General features: G+C 37.6%; 1 long non-coding RNA gene across 1 annotated transcript; it reads left to right on the top strand.

Moving 5' to 3' along the window:
• Positions 1–16,199: 16,199 nt before the first annotated feature.
• On the top strand, positions 16,200–19,753 carry LOC138915988 (uncharacterized). The gene is made up of 3 exons (XR_011422562.1): positions 16,200–18,010; positions 18,319–18,415; positions 19,614–19,753. It is a non-coding gene; the product is annotated as an uncharacterized lncRNA (long non-coding RNA).
• Positions 19,754–23,008: the final 3,255 nt, after the last annotated feature.

Here is a 23,008-nt window from a genome sequence, read left to right as displayed (position 1 = left end):
CTACCTCTTACTAGCTGTGTGACTTTAGAAAATTTACTTAACTGTTCTGGGCTCAGCTTGCATATATGCGATGGGAATAAGGTACTAAACATACGATTTTTGTGAGAATGAAATAAATTAATACATTTAGGCTGGTAGAACAGTACCTTGATGGTGTAAATGTCAATAAGTGTGACTAATTTTATAAATTTCCCTTCAAAGCCTACATGTGTCAAATCTTAGAAAACATTTAAAATATCTAGTTAGCCTGCAAGAACTACACTATCCTCTTTTTGTCCCTTTTTCCCGCAAAAATTACTCTCCTGATCCTGCTATTTCCTAAGAGTACCTAATATTGAAATTCTTTTTTCTTTCACTTGTTCATTCTTTCTGCTATACTTGAAATACTCTGAGTTTCAAAACTAAGGGTCAAGAAATATGACCAAATATAAGGTCTGACAATGTATAGGAGATTGGAAAAGAGATAACCTGAGGCCCTATTTGCCTCTCCTCTAGGGTTATTTAAATGGGGGAAATTAAGGATTGGAGCCAGTAAGAGAGAAGACTGGAGGAATACAAGGAGAAAACCAAAACAAAACAAATGTCAGTACCTGTTCCTCAGTATCTTCTTACTCCCCATTTCATCGTTGTGGGCTAGAGGTAAGAGCAAACAAGGCATCCATTCCACATTCCTATTTTCTAATCTCCTTCCTTCTCATGCTTCCAGGTAACTTCCAGTGGACACCCTAGCACCTAGTCTTCCACGGGCACTCGAGGGTGTCTCAAGGGTGCTGTGATCCAGAAAGCTACATGGAAGACATTTGCAACCTGCAAAACATTGGCCTAATGATATGGAATGGCTCTGTAAAAATTCTAGAGCCCAGGGCCTTCATAGAATCTTTTTTACAAAATGGCGCTTTAATTTTTCTAATTAAATTAGATGGTAAAGGTGATTGTGGTTTTGGTATCTTCATTCTTTAATGAAGTACTTTGGAAAAACCTTCTCCGTTTACCTTATTTTTAACTTAACGGCTATGGGAAAAGGTTTGGTGGTGACCTTAGAATACAAATAGTAACTAACACTTGTAGACTGTTTACTATGTCAGGCAATGTGCCATGTGTTTTACACACAGCAGCTCATTCAATCTTTGCAGCAACTCAGTGAAGTATCTGCTATTATTTTTATCTTCATTTCATATATTAACAAACTGAGACACAGAGATTGTAAATATTTTTTCCAAGGGAAAAAAAAAAGCTAGTAATTGGCAGCTCTGGGTTCAAACTCAAGTTTGATGCCGTTGGGAGCCATGATTAGAGAAAGAGAGAGGTGAAGGAGATATGCAGAAAGAAGCAGAGATCTTCGGGACCAGAGGGAAATTGTCCTTGGACATGATGAGTCACTGAAATATTACTATGATAAATTTCTTTGCCCCCAACTTCTTTTTTATTTAACTTGGGCTTAAATATAGGAAGTATGACCTATGCTTTTGTTACTGGCATCTAAAACCCTAAGCTTGCACAAAACTCATAGAAAAAATGGTGAAATGCTTTTATGAGTGTAATTTTTTGCTTCTATGAATCAATTCCTGAATAAATTCTTTGATATTTGCTATAAAATACTACATATAAACCCAAAGTAATTATTGTTTGGCTTATTATACTGAAATATTGTAATTCAGTCTTGGTCTTTAAGAAGAAGAGTTGGGAAATTTTTGTCAGCCCTGCTTTTGTTGACTTTCTCCCAGAAATTATAAAGGGAACATACAATGGTATATAAATTCTAGCATAGCAGCACAGTCTAAATCCTTTAGAATTAAGTGAAATATATATATATATTTGTAAACTAGTGACATTATTCCCTTAAAAGAATTATGAGGTCAAAAAGATACTTTATTCATTGTAAAGAAATATAGCTAATGTAAAGAAATACTCTACTTGGCATCAAATATTACTCTTACTGAGTTTTCTCCTTAAAAGTCAAAGCTGAATTTAATATTAAATTTTTGTCTATTATCTCATTCACTTGGTTCCCTGTACTTTTGAATCAGAAACAAAAGTAGCTTTTCTATTGAAATAAGCTAGATTGCATGAATATACTATTTACCAGCAATATTGGGGGAAAGGGAATGAAGAAAAGATCTATTGTGACCTCCACAAATAGGCTTAGTGAAAAAGAAGCTCCCTCATATTTCTAATTCTGGTTTGAAAATGATTAATCTCAAATAGATTTTGTGCTCTTGATGAAAAAGTGAAAGTGTGAAAGTCACAGAGAAAAATACTTTTTAGCCTCAGAATCTAAAGGGATGAGTATCTTCATGGCCAGTCCATCAAACAGTAAACTTCTTAAAGGTGACACAGTGTCTGTTCCAATCAACACTCTATGCCTACTGCCTAGCAGAGTAGCTGGAACACAATGCATGTTTAATAAATATTAGTTGTATGACAAATTCAAGAATTTACAACGTCTTCCTTTTATTCTATGTCCTATTACAATGAGGAGCTCTTCAGCACGGTGTGCCTTAGGGCAGCTTCAGACACCTGTGTCTGAATTTGCATAGACTCTGAGTCTACAAAGCATCCAGGGAAACTTATGTGTTATTTTTTTCATAAACCAGCATTAGGTTAAACTCTTAGAATATTTGAGATTGTATTTTTAGTAAAGCGGGTACTAAAATTCTCCAATGTAAAAGTACAGTCTTGGTTTTACTGTTGAATGAGATTGTGGATAATTTGTTCATTAGCACCATGCATCATTTAGGCAGAAATAAGCAAGAAAAAAAACTGGATAATTTTATTTTAATTTTTCAGTTTTTAAAAATATTGTATTTATAGCAAAATTGTTAAGATAGTGCAGACAGTGTCCATATGCCCTTCACCCAGCTTCCTCTAAAATTAACATTTTACATAACCACAGTACATTTGTCAAAACTAAGAATTTAACATCAGTACAGTACTATTGATTAAACTACAGAGTTTACTAAGATTCCACCATTTTTTCACTGAGGTCCTTTATTTGTCTAGGATTTAATCTAAACCCAGGGTAGAACACTGCATTTAGTCTTATATCTTCTTGGGCTCTTATGGTCTGTGACAGTTTCTCAGTCTTTCCTTGTTTTTTAAATGATCTTGACAGTTTTGATGAATAATGATCAGATATCTTGTAGAATTTCCCTCAATTTGAGTTTGTTTGATCAATTTCATGAGTAGACTGGAATTATGGGTTTGGGGGAAGAATAAGACAGAGGTGAAGTGCCTTTCTCATTGCATCATATCAAAGGATATATGATACCGACATGATTTATCACTAGTGATGTTAACCTCGATCACTTAATTAACATAGTGTCTGACAGGTTTCTCCAGTATAAAGCTACTGTTTCTTTTCATTTTTATTGTTTGGAAGCAAGTCACTAAGTCGAGCCCACACTCAAGAGAATGGGAATTAAGCTCCATCTCCTAGAGGGGGAACTATCTACATAAACTACCTTGGCTTCCTCTGTAGAGAAGATATGGACTCGTGGATATGTATTCAATTCATGGTTATTCACTTTTTTGCTCAAATTGTTTCGTCTTTGGCCATTGGAAACTTTTTCAGGTTGGCTCCTGTGTCTTTTGAATCCATTGGGTTTTCTTTTGAGTACTTCCTTAATTTCTGGCACTGTAAGGTGCACCAGGAACATCTTATATTTCCCCTACCTCAGTCTTAGAATCAGCCATTCTCCAAGGAGCCCTGGTTCCTTTTATTGAAGGTAGTATTTAGAAACCAAGATCTGGGGGTGAGTGTACTCTCAGGATGTCACTGCTTCTAGGCCCTATCAGCAGAAGAACGAAGAAATGTATGTAGGTATATGCTAACTCATATACACACATATATTTATTTTTATACCTATTGGTGTATATATGTTTAAATAAACATAAGTTCATACTGATATCTGTGACTTTAATTCATTCTAGCCTTTCCTCATTATTTATTTGTAACTTTTTCATCTGTATGTAAGAAACCTGGCTCCCCTTAAAGGCAATTTATTTACTTGTTTGTTCAACCCTAGTATGCATATAAAGTAGTTTCAGAATTACTAATGTAATGTACTAATGTAACCCCTGTGAGAAAGAAATTTGCCAACCAGAGCACAGTGTTTTTTGTATAGTTCTTTCTGTCTCCATCTTTTTAGTATCCAGGCAAAACAGCATTTTTCAAAGTTTCTTGTGTCAGGGGACTCTGGCTAACTTAAGGAAAAAATAATTAAAAAGATAGACTATGGAATGACTTATAGATTCAGATAAAGAACTGAATGCCAAACTCTCAGTGGTATAAATGAGAGCTCAAGTCAATCACTAGTCTCACCTTTTGACAACATCCCTCTTTCCTTCCTTTCTTCAAGAGGCTTACAATCAGAAATTTCTCTCTGGTACTCCTGTGGGTTTTTTCCCTAAAGATTGGCACCTGAGCTAACATCTGTTGCCAATCTTCTTTTCTCCTCTTTCTTCTTCTCTCCAAAGCCCAGCAGCACATAGTTTTATATCCTAGTTGTGGGTCCTTCTGGTTATGCCATGTGGGACACCACTTCAACATGGCCTGACAAGCAGTGCCATGTCTTCGCCCAGAATCTGAATGAGCGAAACCCTGAGCCGCTGAAGTGGAGTGCACAAACTTAATCACTCGGCCAGGGGGCCAGACCCCTGTGGGTCTTTTGTAATCACCCAGGCACCTTCTTATCACTTTTGAGTTTCTAAATATACAAGCCATTAGTGTCTTGGAAAGAGCACTGTGGATAAGGAACCTTGTCTCTGTGAGCTTAGAGATTTTTAACTTTGGATGTTATTTAAATTTATTAACCCCAATCTTCTCATTTCAATAATGAGCATAATAATAATCCCTTCACCATTTCATCTTGTCTTACTTCACAGGGTATCAAATCGGATAAGTATATGAAATTACAAAGTACTTTAAACAAAAGGGCTGTAATTATGGCATCATTTCTTTATCACTACAAAACACCCATTTCACTACTTCTTTGCTCTACCTATTTTAACATCTATGATGACTTACCTTATTTCTGGATTTTCATCCCTCTTCTTCCAATTTTGTATAACATGAAAATCTATGTTTTGAATTCCCTGAGTGACACTGAGTGATGAACACGGTGAGGGGCATGCGAGTTAGTACCCGAAGGAGTTAGACAAATGCCTCCATGGACACATTAATAGGCTATCAATGTGGTAGATGGCAACAAAAGATTACTTTCCTTTTGTAGTTCTCTTGATATTTTGTAGTCTCATTAGAGAAGAAAGGACAGAAAGGTATGGAAAAGGCAAGATTTCTATTGGGCCTGATGATACAGTACTCCTCCAAACTTTTTAAAATTTTTTCTTCTTCTAAAGTTGCATACTGTCATTGTATATATATTTCAATAAGTTTTAGCCACATCTAGCTATTATCATTTCTTAGTTCATAGGGGATCTCAGTTGCCTACTTAGGTTTCTTGCTCTGGCCCTTCTTATTGCAGCAAGAAAAATGGCCAGATTTAGTATAATTTAAAGGATCATATATACACCTTCCTCATGAAGAGTTGGTAAAGACATTGATTATTTTTAGTTATAACATCAATATAATTTGCCCCAGAGACCAATTTAATAATATACTTCTGTATTGTGGTTTTATGACTTTATAAATGGAAGAATTGTTTCATTTTGGATATGTCTCTAAAGTATAGAGTGTTGACTAAAATACATTAAAAATATATTTTTAACTCATGATGTGATTTAAGATGTTTAAAATTATACTCAGTTTGAAAGTAGAAGTTATATTTGAACTTTTATCTCAAAATAATATAGAAAAATCAAGTCCTATATCAAGAGTCAGGAATCCAGTATTAATTATTGTGATTGCCCTTTGAAGTTGAGCAATCTTGTGGCCTTATGGGAGCCTGTAAGAAAAATCAGTTAAATTCTAAAATAGATTTTAAAGCAGTTTTAAACCATACTTGGAAATTTCTATAGGAAGTCCCCTTTTCTCACCAAAAATATCGATCAAACTCAATTTTCTGTATCTCTAGATTAATTTTAAGCAATGTAGTCCAATAAAGACAAGTTAGGAGAAACACTATAACATATATTGTTGATGCATATCAAACTATTCTAGTTCAATTTTAATGCTCTACAAGCATAAATTTGTTTTTGTAGAGCAAGGAAAGTAACTGATTAATATTTAACAGACTTTATTTGTATTAACTTAGATTAAGTCTGGATATGTTCAAATCCATAGACAAAGCAATTGATCCAAAATATCTGACAAAGCTTCAACAGATTAAGAAAAACAACAACATTGATAATTTATGTTCTGTGTATTTAAATATAATCTCCTGAATCACTTGGAAGCATACAGTGGAATGGCATGTGCCTGGATTTAGAGTTCTAGCAGTGAACAGAGATCAGGGACCAGCCGGAATATGTTCCTCAGAATTATATTTGGCTGGCTGAGGTCACCAAATGTGTCCAATATATCAATTCATACTGCAACAACAGCTAACAACTCTAAAGCCACAGAAAATGCTGTGTTTGCAGGGATGGAGATAGGAAAAAATGATTGACGTCAACTTGTCAATTGTCTAACTCTACAAAAACATATTAGAACAAAGGATTCAACCAACTGAGGAATACATGACTCTTATCGTTCAAAGCAATGCAGTAACTTTGCTAGAGTCTCTGAAAAATATCTGAGTAAATCTGGCCTTACCTTCCCAAAAAGGTTTTGGTTTAGGCACAGATAAAGAGGAGGGATGTGAAAAGGAAGGGGAAAGAAATTGTTTAGCATCTGCCTTATGCCAAATACTAAGCTAGGTCCTTTTTACATATTAATTCAATAACTCCTCCCACGTACACTGCAATGTAGGTATTTTGAGTCCCATCTGACAGATGAGAAAACTAAGACTGAAGTTGAAAATGGAAACACAACCCATAAGTGCTGAAATAGATGCCCTAATACAGTGTCAGTTTATCTCCAAGACTTTGCTCTTTATACACTATCATGTTGTTGGGAAATATTTTTTTAATATTAACTGAGAAAAAATATAAATAAGGAAATCTTCCACCAAAATATATAAAATAATTTCTCTTAAAATCAAAGAGAAATGATCTTTTCAAGCGCTCTCTGGTTTGAATTCCACCAGTATGTATTAAATGCAGCCTCTGGTTCATGATTTTTATAACAAATTACGTAAGTAGATCCCTTTTCCATGAGCAATCTATGCGTAAGTCAACTTTTTCAATTCTTTATTGAGCTCATCACAAAGACCAGTGTGGCTTAAATTCTGGAAAATAGTCAGCAAATGGGCTTGCCACTTGTGACACAACAAAGCCAATTTGATGAGGTGCAGATCTTATTATGCTCCTATGTCTGCCAATTGCACACCTGCCTGAAAATTTCAAAACCAAATAGCAAACAAGATTACATCACATAACTACAGTGATTTTATTTATAACAGTATCTAAAATTTATTCAACAAATATTTATTGAGTGGCTACCCTCAATTCTATACACTGGAAACTAAGTTCATTTCCTGATCTTACAGAACATTCTATTTTAGGGAGACAACAAATAAACAAATATGTAATGTAATGTCAGATGATGGTAGTGCTTTAAAAGAAATTAAGCAAAGTAAAAGGGTAGAGTGAGTGGAGGGTGTTCTTTTAAGGCCATTGGTCAGAGTCTCCCTCTCTGAGAAGCTGATTTTGGGCAGAGACCGTAAAAAAGTGAGGGAATGAGTGTGTCCATATATGAGGGATGAAAATACCAGGCAGAGGGACTAGCAGGTGCAGATGCCCAGAGAGTGGAGTGCTCTGGGTCTGTTAAAAATGCTGCAGGGGTGGGCTCCGTGGCTGAGTGGTTAAGTTCTCACGCTCCGCTGCGGCGGCCCAGGGTTGGGATCCTGGGCGTGGACATGGCACCGCTCGTCAGGCCACGTTGAGGTGGCGTCCCACATCCCACAACTAGAAGGACCTGCAACTAAGATATACAACTATGTACAGAGGGGGCTTTGGGGAGATACAGCAGAAAAAAAAAATATATTGGCAACAGTTGTTAGCCCAGGTGCCAATCCTTAAAAAAAAAACAATAAAACAGCAACGAGACAGTGTCACTGGAGCAGAGTGAGCAAGAAGGATGTTGTTGGAGATGAATTTGCAGGGGAGCTACATGTTTGTAGAAGTATGTGGGCTGTGGAAAGAGTTTGAGATTTTAAGAGTGATGGGAAACGATGAGGGGGTTTTGAGTAGGATAGTAACAATCTAACTTGTATGTTTAGAAATTAAATTTTGGCTGCTATAGTATTGAAAACAGTCAGGAGGAGGACAGGTGTGGAAGCTTGGAACCTAGCCAGGAAGCTGTTGGAATAGCCAAGATATTATAAGAACTTCCATCTGCCCCTAATGAAACACTAATCATATGGAAACTAGTGTTTTAAATTATCCAAATCCTTTCCTAACAGCACTTAAGATTGTGAGATTACTTGACTTTTTATTTTTTAATCTCCACAGATTTTACTCAGAATAGGAAATTTATGAAATATCAGCTGATAGTGAGGTTTCACAATTAATTTTCAAAGCACTTGCTAACCAAGTGCTATAAGGATTGTGGCATTTATAGATGCATGTTAAAAATCCTTGTCAAGAAATATTATGACAAAGGAAGACGTAACAGTTTTGAGCCCTTGGGAGCATAGCCTTTGCCTATAGGAAGTTATAGGATCCCTTGTTCTCTTCTTTGTTGCCTTTAGTTTGTGTATCCCATGCAGATGTAAAGTGATGTGACTCCTGGTATCCCACGGACCTCAGGTTTTGTGGGGTCGCTTATGAACTATAGGCACTTGTATATATCCTAGTGAATTCAAGGGGCTAATAATGGCTCTGAATACCAAAATGTCTAGATATGTCTCTGATTAACAATTTCAAGGCATATGGGGGCTTGTCTCCCTTAGTGTCAGCAGAGGGACACATGCTCAGAAATAATTGGCCTTGAGTGCCAAAGTCGCCAGAAGGTGAGCCAGGAGGACTCTGGAATGGACGCTTCCTCTTCACTATTGTCATCAAACTTAAGGATGGGTGGCTGGTTCGTAGAGTAGGAAGAGGAGATGAGAAGGGAGATGTTGTTGAACTACTATGAAGCCCAGATTTGCCTTTTCTGGTAGAAATTTCATGACAACTATTCAAAATGTGGACCCTGAGCTAGCATGTCAATAAAAATCAAACTTACAGATGATAGATAACATCGAATAAATACAAACTATAACTTGTGGCACTGTGCATATATGCAGGAAACAGAGAGTTTTAGTGTCCCATGCATTCCACAAGGAAATTGAAGAGAGCTTGGGAAAGTTAATCCAGACCCTACAACTACCTAACTAACTATGTCTCTGTTTGCTTTAATATTCTTCCTCCTGCCTGGCCTCAGATTGGTGCAGAGGCAGTTCATAAAGCCATCTTCTCCCAGTGTCGCACATTTACAGTAGACCAAAAGTCCTCTATCCCTGCCACCCTCCCCGTCCTTGCCCTGTTTCTCCCAACATACTTAATGGTCCTCACTCAGTCTGACCTAAGTCTGAGTGGTGAATAATTAACCCAATAAATAATGTCTCATCTCTCACTCTCCTTTTCCTTTTAGCTTCTTCTTCCGCAATCTCCCTAAACCGGAGGGATGGAATTTTCTCTTGTCACCTACTTTGTAGTTCTACCCTCTTGACTAAGGAGTGCATTGTTAAGCCTTAATGGAGGTGAAGAGAGACAGATCATGGTTTACCAAAGAGCAGACCTACTACACTTGTAATCAACCTCTTCAGTTTCTTCCACTTTCCATGGGTGTTTGTCTATCAAGCACATAATAGAAGCAATGATGTTCTGCCCCACTCTCCAAATTTTGGTTGTTGTCTGTTTGATCCAACATTTGTGTTACTAGACTCTGGGCACTATCTCAGAGTAGGGCATGTTTGAATAGAATAAGAAAGAGAAAAGAAATATCATAAGAAAGAATAAAGATTAACTTGCCTGGATGTGTGTCTTGCTATTTCATTATCAAACTATAGCTGGTATAACCACAGAGCTCAGAAGTTCCCCTATGTGTGTGCTGGCTGGGTCAATGCTGCAAAATAAATGTTTATTAAGTGTTTCAATCAATAGTAATCTTTTGTACCCCATTTTTCTTTCATGAGATGCCATGACTGGCTAGAGCTCTACTGATTTTACATCTAAAAAAAGAGTAATTGGGATGTAAGTTTTTTGGGGGAGGAACAGTGGGTGAGAATTTGATACCAAAATGTAACATAATCTCACTTTGAAGGATTAAATTTTTAATTGGTTATTCCCAAAACACAAATGAAGATAGTTCCCAGACTCCTAATTCTAAACTCCTGAATAGGGGTGGGGTGGGGTGGGGTGGGGTGGGGTTGAAGATCAGGGAGAAATGCAGGAGGAAGAAAGTATTGAATTTTAGGAGGCTCAATATATTGCACTGTTTTTACCTACTCAAGTTTTCCACCAATTGATAAATGAGGACAAAAGTTAACTTTATCCTGATAAAGGTAATATTGGAGAAGGTGACTTAGCTCATGATAGCATTAGGTTCTACCATCAAACGTGCACCTGACAACTTGTTCACTGGATCAGGCAGTGCTGACCAACATAAGCCTTCATATGTATACAACTTGGATGCCACACAACTTGAAGGAGCAGAGCTCTATATTGGCAACGTGGCTTCCAGGAAAAAAATACAGAAAGTCTCCACATGCTCAGTTTCTCCCTCTGAAGGTATAGCTTCAGGTTAACTTCTTCCTCCTTCTTTACTGGAATTCCCTTCACATGAAAGGAAATGTTAGAAGCCTGGAAAAATTTTTCCCCACCCATTGTAAGGACACTATTGCGAGTGATTCTATCCTTTTTGTTGAAATTTCTGACTTAACAGCAAAATTTAACTCATGGACCTTACCCTATGAATATCACATAATATCGGGAGAGGAAAAAAAGACCAGCTGGTTAGTAGGTGAAAAGCCAGAGAATGGAGGCAGATAAGACAAAGACTGATAAAGTGCTAAGCTTGGACTCAGATATATTTGTTTTTCTTTTGTATTTGTAATGATTAGCATGACATATGGCCATTGTGAAATCATGATTCTAAAGAAGAAAATGAATGTTGAAAAGACAAATGAGGAAGAAAATAAATTATTATGACACCTTGATTACATTTCTTAAAATTTATTTCTCTGGATAAGCTAGGACAATGTTCTGGCAATACTTGCCTTCTTTGGGGGCATTGCATGAATAAATCCTTTGAAATGTAATCAAAATTTGAAATTTCTTCGTGCCAAAATGATTGGGGTGTGATGTCTCCTGATAACCAGCTGTTGGGAATAGATTCAGTTTTCCTAAAGGGTGGTCCACAAATGCCGGGAATTCTTTTCCGCATTCTTCAAGTACTCAAAAATCTAAAAATCTAAACATTCCAATATTTTATTTAGAAAATGGATTGATGTAAATGTCACATAAATTATATTAAACTCTCATATTAACAGCTTTGATTTTTATGTAATTCAATAGAAGAAAGCTAAGGACTTTTTGGTTGTTCCCATTTTTTAATAAAAGAGAGGTTTTAAAAAAAGAAAAAAATGGACTTATACCATTATCTTGAATACATTTACAGAGTCTGGGGAACATAACCTTAATATTGAAACCCAATATAGAACCAATGAAGCATAATAGCCCATATGCTTCGCTTTCTTAATTGGAGATAGATTAATTTTCAAGCAACTATGGCTCATTTACAACTTTTAATGTGACATTTCCTAGTTTTAGTTGTTTTTGTATAAAATTAGATTTATATGGAGACATATTATTCAACCAAAATTGTGAATAAAAATAATTATAGTAAGCATTGAAAAATCAATAACAGATTCCATTGGAAATTAAACCAATAATTTCTACAGGATGAATAACAGACTGAAACTAGAGACTGATACAGGGGATTTGTTGAAAAGGAATAAAATAGGACTGACATATAGAGGTGATTTTATGGCTCTTCATAAAATCTTCAAGGAGTGAGCCCTGGTTTGTGGTGGTAACTTGGTAAAAAATGAGCAGGCTCTGATGGCTACCCTAAGTCATAGCTTGATAATTAGTGAACTACATAGGAAGAATTTAAGCTATGATTTGTGGCGGATAATGGCTGAATTATTGAACTTTCTAAGTAAAAGTCCATATTTACTAGGAGCTACAACTTCTTAACCCAAAGGAAAAAGCAGAAAAAATTTTATTTTAGGCTAATAAGGAATACCATGTGGGTTTCACTCAGATCATATTATTCTTCTCTCCATACTCATGACCTTACACTTGATTGTGCTACATACTTAGTTTTTCTTCAAAGTTGAATTTACTCTGACAAATACGGCTGTCCTCACACTTAACTTTTGAGGAAAATGAACAAAGAAAATCTGCTCCACAAAGTGGGACATAGTGGTCTCTTTCCTTCGCCAAATATCTTTGTATGTTTTTGAAATCCTTTTAATAGAATGAAAACCAATGTCATTGGAAGGAAAAAACAAACTGTTCTAATCCATTGCTTTTTGTTCTTTGGATAAAAGTAATTGACTTGCACTCTTCCTTTCCAATCAGTTGCTTGGGATCAATCTTTGTGGAGACACACCTCACACTGAACAACTTTCCTAAACCAGTGTACTAAGGATTTGAATCTGGAATGTGTAGAATTTGATTATTTACAAAGTTGCTTTTTGTCTAGAGGAATCTATGCTCACAAAGAGTTTTCTAAATTCTTCACCTGGTTTTGTGGAGATAGATACTAAAGAATTTGTGAAAAAGCTATGATTTTTTTATTATAAGCTTGTTTTTATATTGTTGGATGTTAGGGTGATCCATCTGCAATTTCTTCCTCCTCCTTGAACATTTGGATTAATCCGGCTGATGCGGCTGCTGCCCATTCCTCCCTCACCTCCACAGGTACCTGCATCATTGAAAAAAAGATATCCCCATAGATTGGAACTTGGTTCTTCAGCCCAAAGTATGACACTAATTTTACTTCTTTGTCATAATCCCTGTGAGTTGCCTGGTTCCATTAGGATTAACAATTAAAATCTCTGCTTCACTTCTATTTTGGAGATGCTACTTCCCACTGCCACCAAATTATCAAGTTGCACATACCCAGCATATTAGGAAAGTGTGGTAAATAATGCAGTTGTTAGTTCTGCATGCATGTCAGGTTCCTGAAAGCTCAGCCACATCACATCTCATGACTTATCCTCACTATCAGCCTTTGCCACCAGCCAGCCAGTTCCATAGGGTACCACTAGGTAAATGAGCTAATTGAGGCTACTTGCCCCTCTCCATAAGTCAATGATGAGTTCACAGACCAGTAAATCAATAGCCCTCGCAGCACCAGTGCGTTGGTTGAGGTGTAGTCTGCCTGCTATAACCCCAAGACCCTCTGAGCCGTCAGCTCTTGATCTGCTTCAACTCCACATCAGAAGTCTTTGGATTCATTTTTGTCTGCACTGTGCCCGAGTCTCCACGAATTTTCCACTGGGGAAACCTATTTGGAATACTATTGTGGGTGGCCAGGCCACTCTGGACCCCAGCTGAGTACCAGAGCTTCTCATCCTGTCTTAAACAGTGCTGTCTCCATCAGCAGCCTAAGCTTCAGCCCATTTAATTTCTTCTCAGCATTTAGTCACCAGGAACTGGGGTCCAATCAAACATGATATTTGTTTCCTGCCTAGAAAGAAATCCTGAGGAGAGGGGGCTTGAAATTTAGTCCTTAATTCATTTCTTCCTAAACTTTTAAAATCGTCTATTCTTTTCTCTTTTTTTTTTTTTTTTTTTTTTGAGGAAGATTAGCCCTGAGCTAACTGCTGCCAATCCTCCTCTTTTTGCTGAGGAAGACTGGCCCTGAGCTAACATCGTCCCCATCTTCCTCTACGTTATATGTGGGATGCCTACCACAGCATGGCGTGCCAAGCTGTGCCATGTCCACACCCGGGATCCGAACTGGCAAACCCCGGACCGTCAAAGCGGAACGTGTGCACTTAACTCCTGCGCCAATGGGCCGGCCCCCAGAATAGTCTATTCTTTAACTCAGATCATATCTCTTCTGCCACTGGCCACTACCTCTTCTTCTTCTTGTCCCCAAAGCTAGTTCCTGGCCTGATTCTGCTATCCTTTTGTTCAAATTTCTTTGGATTTTTGATCCATCTCCCAAGCTTCACTGGTTAACTCACTTTCCTAAAATCCAGGAATTCTCCCAACTAGTTCTGCCATGAATGCGACTTTCCATGGGCTCAACCATGCTCTGGAACTGTGTAATCCATACAAAACACTTTACTGGAAACTTACATAGGAAAAGAGTTATTTTCTACTACTTAATTTGCTGTTTACTCTTAGGATAATTTTTAGATACTTTAAAGAATTTTCTGTTTTTTAAAAAATTAATTTTCACCAGTTATGCTTGTTTTGCTGGGGAGTAGTTTCATAGACTTCTTCGCTCAAACATTATGGAAGTGAAAACCTCTCTTTCCGGCTTTTTACATTCACCTAAAGTCAAGAGACTGAAGAACCCCCTGCCGGGCCTCTGCCCAGGGTCAGGCACTTTACCTGGCTGACTTCTGCTGAGTGGATCTCTTCCTTACCAGAAGTTTCTCCGCCTGGGCCAAGGCACAGAAAGTTATTGAGGAAGTGGGGAGACTGGTCTTAAATTCTTCCAACTATCTTTGGGCCTATTTTATTGCCAGGCCCATTTTCTGTGAGTTGGGCCTGATTCATTTCTCAACACCCCGTTTTTGAGGACTCTTGGAATGACTGAGAATTAATTTGCATTATATCTGGCAACCCCCATATCTTTCTATTTGTTTCCGAAATCTTACTTCCATTCATTATTCCCAGAATTACACAAATTCCTCATACCCGTTCTAGTCTGAATCTTCAGACAAGCTCTCTCTGACATGGCATCATTGTCGGAGTCTGAGCTTTGGCTATTTGCCTACTTCCCTGGACTCTGAATGGCTTCTCTTCTACCAGCTCACCAGTTCCTGGGCATACTCTAACCCATTGCTTTTCCCCAAATCTGCTATTGATCAGGTAAAATTAAACTCAGAGTAAGTGCTTCTTCCTCCACAATAGCAGAAAAAACAGACCCAGTGCATCTATTTGCATTAATCAAAATAGATGGAGTTAGCTACTACTATTTCTTTCATCTTATTTTATTGGGAACAAGTTCTGCATAAGGCAGCCAAATGATGGCTTTAAGAAATTCCAGAAAACTGCTACTGCTCACAGCCTGAAAATTCCTAGCAAACCTAATACCACCAAGGGATGTAACTATGAACACATAATTGCACAGCTCTCTTTTCAAGACTTTGTAATGCATTTCCTAAATTGATATCATTTGGCAATAGCTATAAAATTATGACGAACCAAAAAGGGTTACAATTATGAATTACAGATTTGTTCCTAAGGATCCCACAGAAAAACTGAAAACTCAAAACCCTATTTAAGGCAGTAGAATAATTTCAACCATCATTTTTTCCATATTTCATACCAAATACATTGTCTGTCTCAAAACTATATAATAATGGTACTTTAAGGCTTATTCAAATAGCCACAAAAACCTTTGAACAGATGCACAGTTTTAAATAGCCATTATAAACCATGACAGAAATGGAATTGATTTCTTTTATTGGTAATGAGTACTTTGTATAGAGTTGGCTAAAAAAAGTTGTACAGACCACTCCCTTAAGTAGGTCATCCATCCTGTTTTTTCTGTCTGTTCCTTTCCATTATCGCATTTATCACACATCTTTATTGCAGATGTATTTGTTTGCATGTGTTGATTTTCTGTTCTGACCACTAGATTGTAACTTACGCTCTCCATGAGACCAGATACCATGACTATGTTATTCACCAGTATATGTTCAACACCTATGCTTATCACTGTGTTAGGTGCTGAATAAGTACTTGATAAGTAAATTAATTATAAACCTTCAATAAATATTTAATTGTGATGGACCTAAATGGGATTATAGAAACTTGCTCTCTAGACAAAATAGAGGAGATAGCTACATGAAATAGGTTAATGTGTGATATATATATATATCGTACATATACTATAGAAATGAAGAGTCATAAAATTTCTCTAATATATATAATTTCCACCTGTTCATATAAATATCATAGAAATTCTGTGATTTATTTATATATAAACAGGTAGAAATGATTTGGTAAATAATACTTCGGCTTACTTATTATTTATAATAAGTAGATCTTGAAAATATTTTTAAAATCTGAAAATTTGCTAATATTTCTTTATATAATATTTGCCGCCAAAATAACAGGTCTATTATGCTTGAAGATGGCATAGTGTTTGGAGGGAAGATTTAAATACTAAATAAAAATAATCAACATTCATTGTGAACTGAATCATTCAAGATAAAAAAGATAAAATTTGGGGCCAGCCCCAGTGGCCTAGTGGTTAAATTCAGCATGCTCCTCGTCAGCAGCCCAGGTTCAGTTCCTGGGTGCAGACCTACACTGCTCTGTTAGTGGCCATGCTGTGCTGGCAGCCCAGATACTAAAACGTAGAGGAAGATTGGCATTGATGTTAGCTCAGGGTGAATCTTCCTCAGGAAAAAAAGAAAGATAACACTTTATCTGTAAATGCACTTAGTTCTACATTTACATTTAAAAAATAAAAAGAACCAGTATAGAAAGAGGGAAGTTTGACTAAATACCAGCATGGAGATGGTGTGTGGTTAGGAAGAGACTTAAAAGTTTTAGCTGACTCTGAGATCTATGTGAATATTATTGTGATAATTGCAAAAGAAGAAATAATGAAATTTTAGGTTGTATTATAAAACATAGCGTCCAGAACAAACTACATGATAAACTGTCTGTCCAGCTATATTCTTTGAGCTCAGAGAACCACATTCTAATAGACATGGGCAAACATGGACTCCTCCAGAGATTAACACAGTTGAGGACCCAGGGAAGTTGAAAGCGTCACTGGGAGGAAGAGATTGCTGTATCCCGGGATGTGAATGTGAGCATTGTCTTAATTATATAAAGCGCTATCTTGTAGGTCTGGGACTGGTGTTGATAGTGAGTCAGCAGAAAGCAGATCCAGAAAGAGCTGTGGAACTTTGAAAGTAGAATAATTTGGCTTAACCCAAGAAGGAAATTTTTAGCAAAGTAATCAAAGTATTGGAATAAGATGCTCTTTAATATGAGCTTCATAAAACCTGAAATCTTCAAAGAGAGGGTAAAAGAGAAGAAATTCATTTAATTGCCTAGGAGACTCTTTCAACTATAATGTTCTAAAATTGAATAAACAGCTAACATAATGAATCCTTTAAACCATAAGTGGTTTCTATTAAAAATCGTGGGCTTTCTCCCTTAACCTCTGCTCACTTTATCTTATTATTTTAGAATTTTCTGTTACCCACTACAGCATGTGAGTTTATCTTTCCTTTTACTGGGTTTAGTGAAAGCATGAGCAATAATCTCAATGATCTATAATTTAAACAAGAGGAGAATCATAACTTTTTTTGTTTGTTTTTTCGGTTTTTTTTTTTTTTTTTTTCAGGAAGATTAGCCCTCAGCTAACTACTGCCAGTCCTCCTCTTTTTGCTGAGGAAGCCTTGCTCTGAGCTAACATCCGTGCCCATCTTCCTCTAGTTTATACGTGGGACGCCTACCACAGCATGGCTGCCAAGCGGTGCCATGTCTGCACCCGGGATCCGAACCAGCGAACCCCAGGCCGCCGAGAAGCGGAACGTGCGAACTTAACCGCTGCGCCACCGGGCCGGCCCCGAGAATCATAACTTTTAATGAAAAGGGTAACATCTTGAACTGGGGGATGCTGGTGACAGCCCTCATTGTTTACCAGGTCTCCCCAAACTTCAGCCGCTGCCGCACTTTATAGGAGTCATTCACGCTGCAATCTGATCACCTGGAGTGGGCCAGTAGAATGAAGACCTTGTGATAAGTAGCAGTGAGTCAACTGTTATCCATTCTTCCAAGGATTAGGGGGGCGTTGGAGATCACTTATCCTTACTCCGCAATTGAACAGCTTTTACTCACAATGGCCCATGGTCACAGAGTCAGGTCAAAGTGGACTTTCAGTAGGTAGCAACAACATGGTGGGGGGATGGCGTCGTGAGTGCTAGTGGAGACATCTGTGCAGTGGACTTCAGGCAGGAGAGTGTGAGATTTGATGCTGCTCTTGCACCCTTGGTTAGTTTTATAAAGAGGCATGAGTGGACACTTAGAGAATTAAGATTTTATGTTTATATCTTTCAGTGTCTCTCAAAATGTAGTTCATGGAAGAATCACCTAAAGAAATGGGCTCATTAAAAACTGCAAATTTCTCAGCACCACCTCCGGCAATTTGAATTCAGTGAGTCAAGGACTGGGCTCAGGGAATCTGCCTTTTTTGTTTTTTTTTTAATCTAGTCTTAGGCCTCCCCCAGGGCTCCAGAACCAGAAACTTGAAGGTGGGACCAGCAATCTGTGTGTTTTTTTCTTTTACTTGCAGGGTAATATTCACCCTAAGCTAACATCCGTTGTCAATCTTCCTCTTTTTTCTTCATTTTCCCCATGAAAGCCCCAGTACATAGTTGTACATCCCAGCTGTAAGTCGTTCTAGTTCTTCTCTGTGAGCTGCCACCACAGCACAGCTACTGACAGATGAGTAGTGTGGTTCTAGGCTCAGGAACTGAGCTGGGCTGCTGAAGTGGAGCTTGCCAAACCTTAACTGCTAGGCCCTCGGGGCTGGCTCAGGAATCTGTCTTTTTCCTAAAACAGGTGAAGCCCAGGCACACAGTTCACAGAGCTCACACTGAAAACAAGTACTAGTTTAGGCAAAAATGACAACCTTGCTTTATATTTTTCAGATGTGTCCCTTGAAATACAATCAGTCATCAGGGCAAAGGGCTATGGCAAATGTCAATTTGTCTGTGTATTTGTGTGTAGGGGGAAGTGTGTGCATTCAAGCATTTAAAATATGCTTTGTGGACTACTATGGGTAAAAGAAATCATTAGAAACTGAGAAATAGTCAAGGGAAAGTAGAGAAGAAGGTACAATAATGTTGAATTCCGAGCTTCAATAAAAAATAATTCATTGGTAGGATAGAGTTGGAGTTTGCTTAGGGGTTGAATGTCAACCTTTTATGCAATAACTCACAGCAGGATGGACTGCACAATTTGCTTAGGGGTTAACAACATCTATAAGCTTGAATGGCAGACCATTATCCTTGCTATTGCTTTGCCAGCCTTACCAAGACAAGGGGACACATTACTATCCAAGCCACATAATGCTGTAATGCTACCAGTAAGCTTAGGAAGCAGAGATATTAAGAGGAAAATGATCACATGATGTTTGAAGCAGTCTTTCTGCGCTGATTGCCTCTGTAGATTTTGATGAGGAATTTACTCACCTCCTCTCAAACTTTACTGAAATAGCTACATTTAACAACGCAGGATCGCAAAGGTGATCTGTCTCCCTTTTTCCATTTACATGTAAACAGGAAAGCTGTTGATAGAATCATGGTCAATAATCACTGTATTCTTCATGTTGTGATGCTTTTGCTTTCAAGTCTGCGAAGAAAATCACATAGAACTTCAGAGAGAACTTTTGCCTGAATCACGACGCTCCAGGTAATCTGGCTACCAAGAACCAAACAAAACCGACTAAGAGCCCGCTGTTCCTTGCGCTTCAGGAGTTTGCAATGCTTGACTGCAGTTTCATATCTACAAGAACGGATTGGAGACAGAAATCATCCTCAGGCCCTAATCCCAGGGAAACCAGAAAAACAACTTATAAAGCTATTTACAGGGTAGCAGATATGAAGATATGTTTTTGATCACACACAGCATAACAATTAACTTTTAAAAATAAAGTATTTCATTAAACAACTCAAAGTGAGTGTTGTAAACTATATGAACACTTTTTAAAGTAAAATGCTAAGAATAATGAGCCTTCGTTCCTTTCCTCTTTTTCTTTGATTGTGTGGGACTCCTATGGTATGAATAGCGTGGGGGAAGTTCTCAGTGTACTTAGAGAAGAAAGGTGCCCTGTGGGAGGTGCACTGGCAGCTGCAGTCACCACTTCTCCACAGAGCACACACCTCCTTGCTCCTTGTGAGACACCTGCTGAAATGCCCCAAGCATGGACTCTGTCAGAAATGGTGGCCGTTTTACGAATGTTTTGAATCCTACCTTTTTATGTTTAGCTTGTCAGATTATTCTTTGGCTTCATTCATCTCTTTCATTATGTCTGCAATGTTCCTTCCTTTGGACTATATAAATGCATTTTAAAATCTATTTCTCACTATCTATGTTAGAGTTTCTCATCTTTTATGAGAAAACAACTTCTTTTAAAAAGTGCTTCTATTTTGTCCTAAAACAATAATGTTATAAAATGTTAAAGACATATTAAGACCTATTAGAGCTTTGATTGATCTTATAAAAGAGATTGAATTAGACTATTGGGGGAATCAGAAGAACCTTAACGGGTGAGGTGGCACTTAAATTGAGCTTTGAAAAAGGAGGTAGCGTTCCAAAAATCATAGACAGACCCAGAATGGCTTAGCAAGAGAAACTCTTAGAAATAATGAAATGCCAAAAGAAGAAAATGAATTGTTTGAGAAAGGCAAGGCAAACGTGTTTTCATTCACAAATTCCTAGGATTGAACCAATCCTATGGGGAATTCAGCATTAACCTGGGAGCTTGTCATTTATACTGCTCTTACTTTATTCCTCAATTTCTCTAAAAAAGGAGAAAAATTAAATTCAGTAACCATCCTCTCACTTCCTTTTTCCTTCTACCTTAAATCTTGTCTACACTTTGTGAGAATTTGCCTGCTAAAAAGACACAAATAATCCAAAATGGTTAAGGTAATATGATGAAGTACAATGTGTGCAAAACCTTAGGCAAATGAAGCATGATGGTTTCACTGAGCTAAAGGAGGCAGAGGTCGCGCCATATTTCCCTGACAAAACAGCAGCCTGTGAAAGTATTGACCAGCTTTTACTACTCCAAAGGAATTGGTCCCACTAACATCTTTGGCGTAATGGGCATGTTTCTTCCCCAAGGAAAGGCTGACTTCCAGTCAGCTCTTCTCTGTTTCCACTAGAATAAACCAGCTCAGTTTGGAACGAACAGAATTTTTGTTATGGGTTGAAAAGTATTTATCAATAAAGACTTTGGATTCTTGTCAGGACTTTCCCAGGATTAGAATGACATTTCTCTGCATTCAAAGCTGCCTTAGAAGAAACTCAGCAGACTATTAGATGTGATAGAGAATAGAAACATTGCTTTTTCTGTGTCTAACTTAACATAACTTTTAGGTCTCTTCCCTGGCCAATTGTTTAAAATTATTCAAGATTGGAGGCAAAAGAGAACTTATGACATAGTTTATTCAAGATATTCAAGCTTAAAAAAACCTGAATTCTTTGGTTACATAAAATTTTCCATGGAATTTTAATATATAAAACAAAAAGAGAAATATTATTAGTATCACTTTTTTAAAGTTCAATTCTATAATTTACTGTGAAATCAGTAAAAGCAGAGAGCCAATTTTGATAAAATGAACACCTGAAATCATTCAATTACTTTCCACTTGGTTCGGTATAAAAGTATCTGTAGCGGACCTGGCCTGGTGGTATAATGGTTAAGTTCATGTGCTCAGCTTCAGCAGCCCAGGGTTCGTGGGGGTGGATCCTGGATGTGGACCTGCACACTGCACATCAAGCCATGCTGAGGCAGCATCCCACATACAAAAAAGAGGAAGAGTGGCAACAGATGTTAGCTCAGGGCCAATCTCACCAAAAAAATAAAATAAAAAAGAATCTGTAGGAACACATATTTAAAGCCAAATTCCTAAAAATCTCAGGATATCCTTTGATTAAAAAGAAATGGCAGGGCATGATTTCTTTGGAGATCAATATAAAACAAGATAATGTAACAGCCCTAGTCTATGGGTTGATGGGCTCTGGCATATTATAATTGGAAAAAAATACATATTTAGACAGATATATTGCTTTGTCTTTTTTTTTCAGCTATTAGAGTTGTGGGGGTTGTGTGTGTGTGCGTTTGCGGTTTTGCATAAAGCACATACATGATATCCTAGAGTTATGTATAATTTGGTTAGATAAGCATCAGTCTTATCCTTCACATTGGAAGAAAAGGAACTAAGACATAGAAAAGTGATTCATTCTAGGTCATTCCATGATCTACTGACAGAGAAGTAGTTAGGATGTACACTGCCTGACTCCATTGTGTTCTTCGACTATTCCCCAATGCCTGTCTAATCTTATTATTGTTGTTATGATTGATATTGTTGCTGTTAATATTGTTATTATGGTGAAAATGAAACATCTAAGAAATAATACGATCATAAATAGTTAGCACTGGAAGGGGCTTTGGAGATAAGGCTAACAGTGTCATTTCCTGAGGCTGTAAGGTGAGGTGAATGACTTGCCTGAGATCATATAAACTGTTAGTAGCAAGGACTTGAGATTTCTGACCCTGTTCGGTGTTTCCCCCTCTTTGTCTTGTTGCTTCTTAGTTCAACAGGAGTGTTCTGGAGAAACAGGTTTAAAGAAGAGAACTTCTATCACCTGAAGCAATGGCACTTAATTTTGTTTTTTGAGGAAGATTAGCCCTGAGCTAACATCTGCCACCAATCCTCCTCTTTTTTGTTGAGGAAGGCTGGCCCTGAGCTAACATCCATGCCCATCTTCCTCTACTTTATATGGGGGACGCCTACCACAGCATGGCTTGCCAAGCGGTGCCATGTCTGCACCCAGGATCCAAACTGGTGAACCCCAGGCCGCCAAAGTGGAACATACAAACTTAGCTGCTGCACTATGGGGTGGGCCCCCAATTGCACTTAATTTTTGATAGCCAGTATTTAGTGCATTCCGTTAAGAAACAGTATCGTCTGTGGATCTAGTTAAGTTTTAAATGCAACAATAAGAAGTTCTGATT

Source organism: Equus caballus, chromosome 10 (assembly GCF_041296265.1).
Source record: "Equus caballus isolate H_3958 breed thoroughbred chromosome 10, TB-T2T, whole genome shotgun sequence".
In the NCBI taxonomy this organism is placed as follows: domain Eukaryota; kingdom Metazoa; phylum Chordata; class Mammalia; order Perissodactyla; family Equidae; genus Equus; species Equus caballus.
The sequence above is the reverse complement of the archived record's forward strand: the minus strand, read 5'-3'. Positions and strand labels throughout refer to the sequence as shown.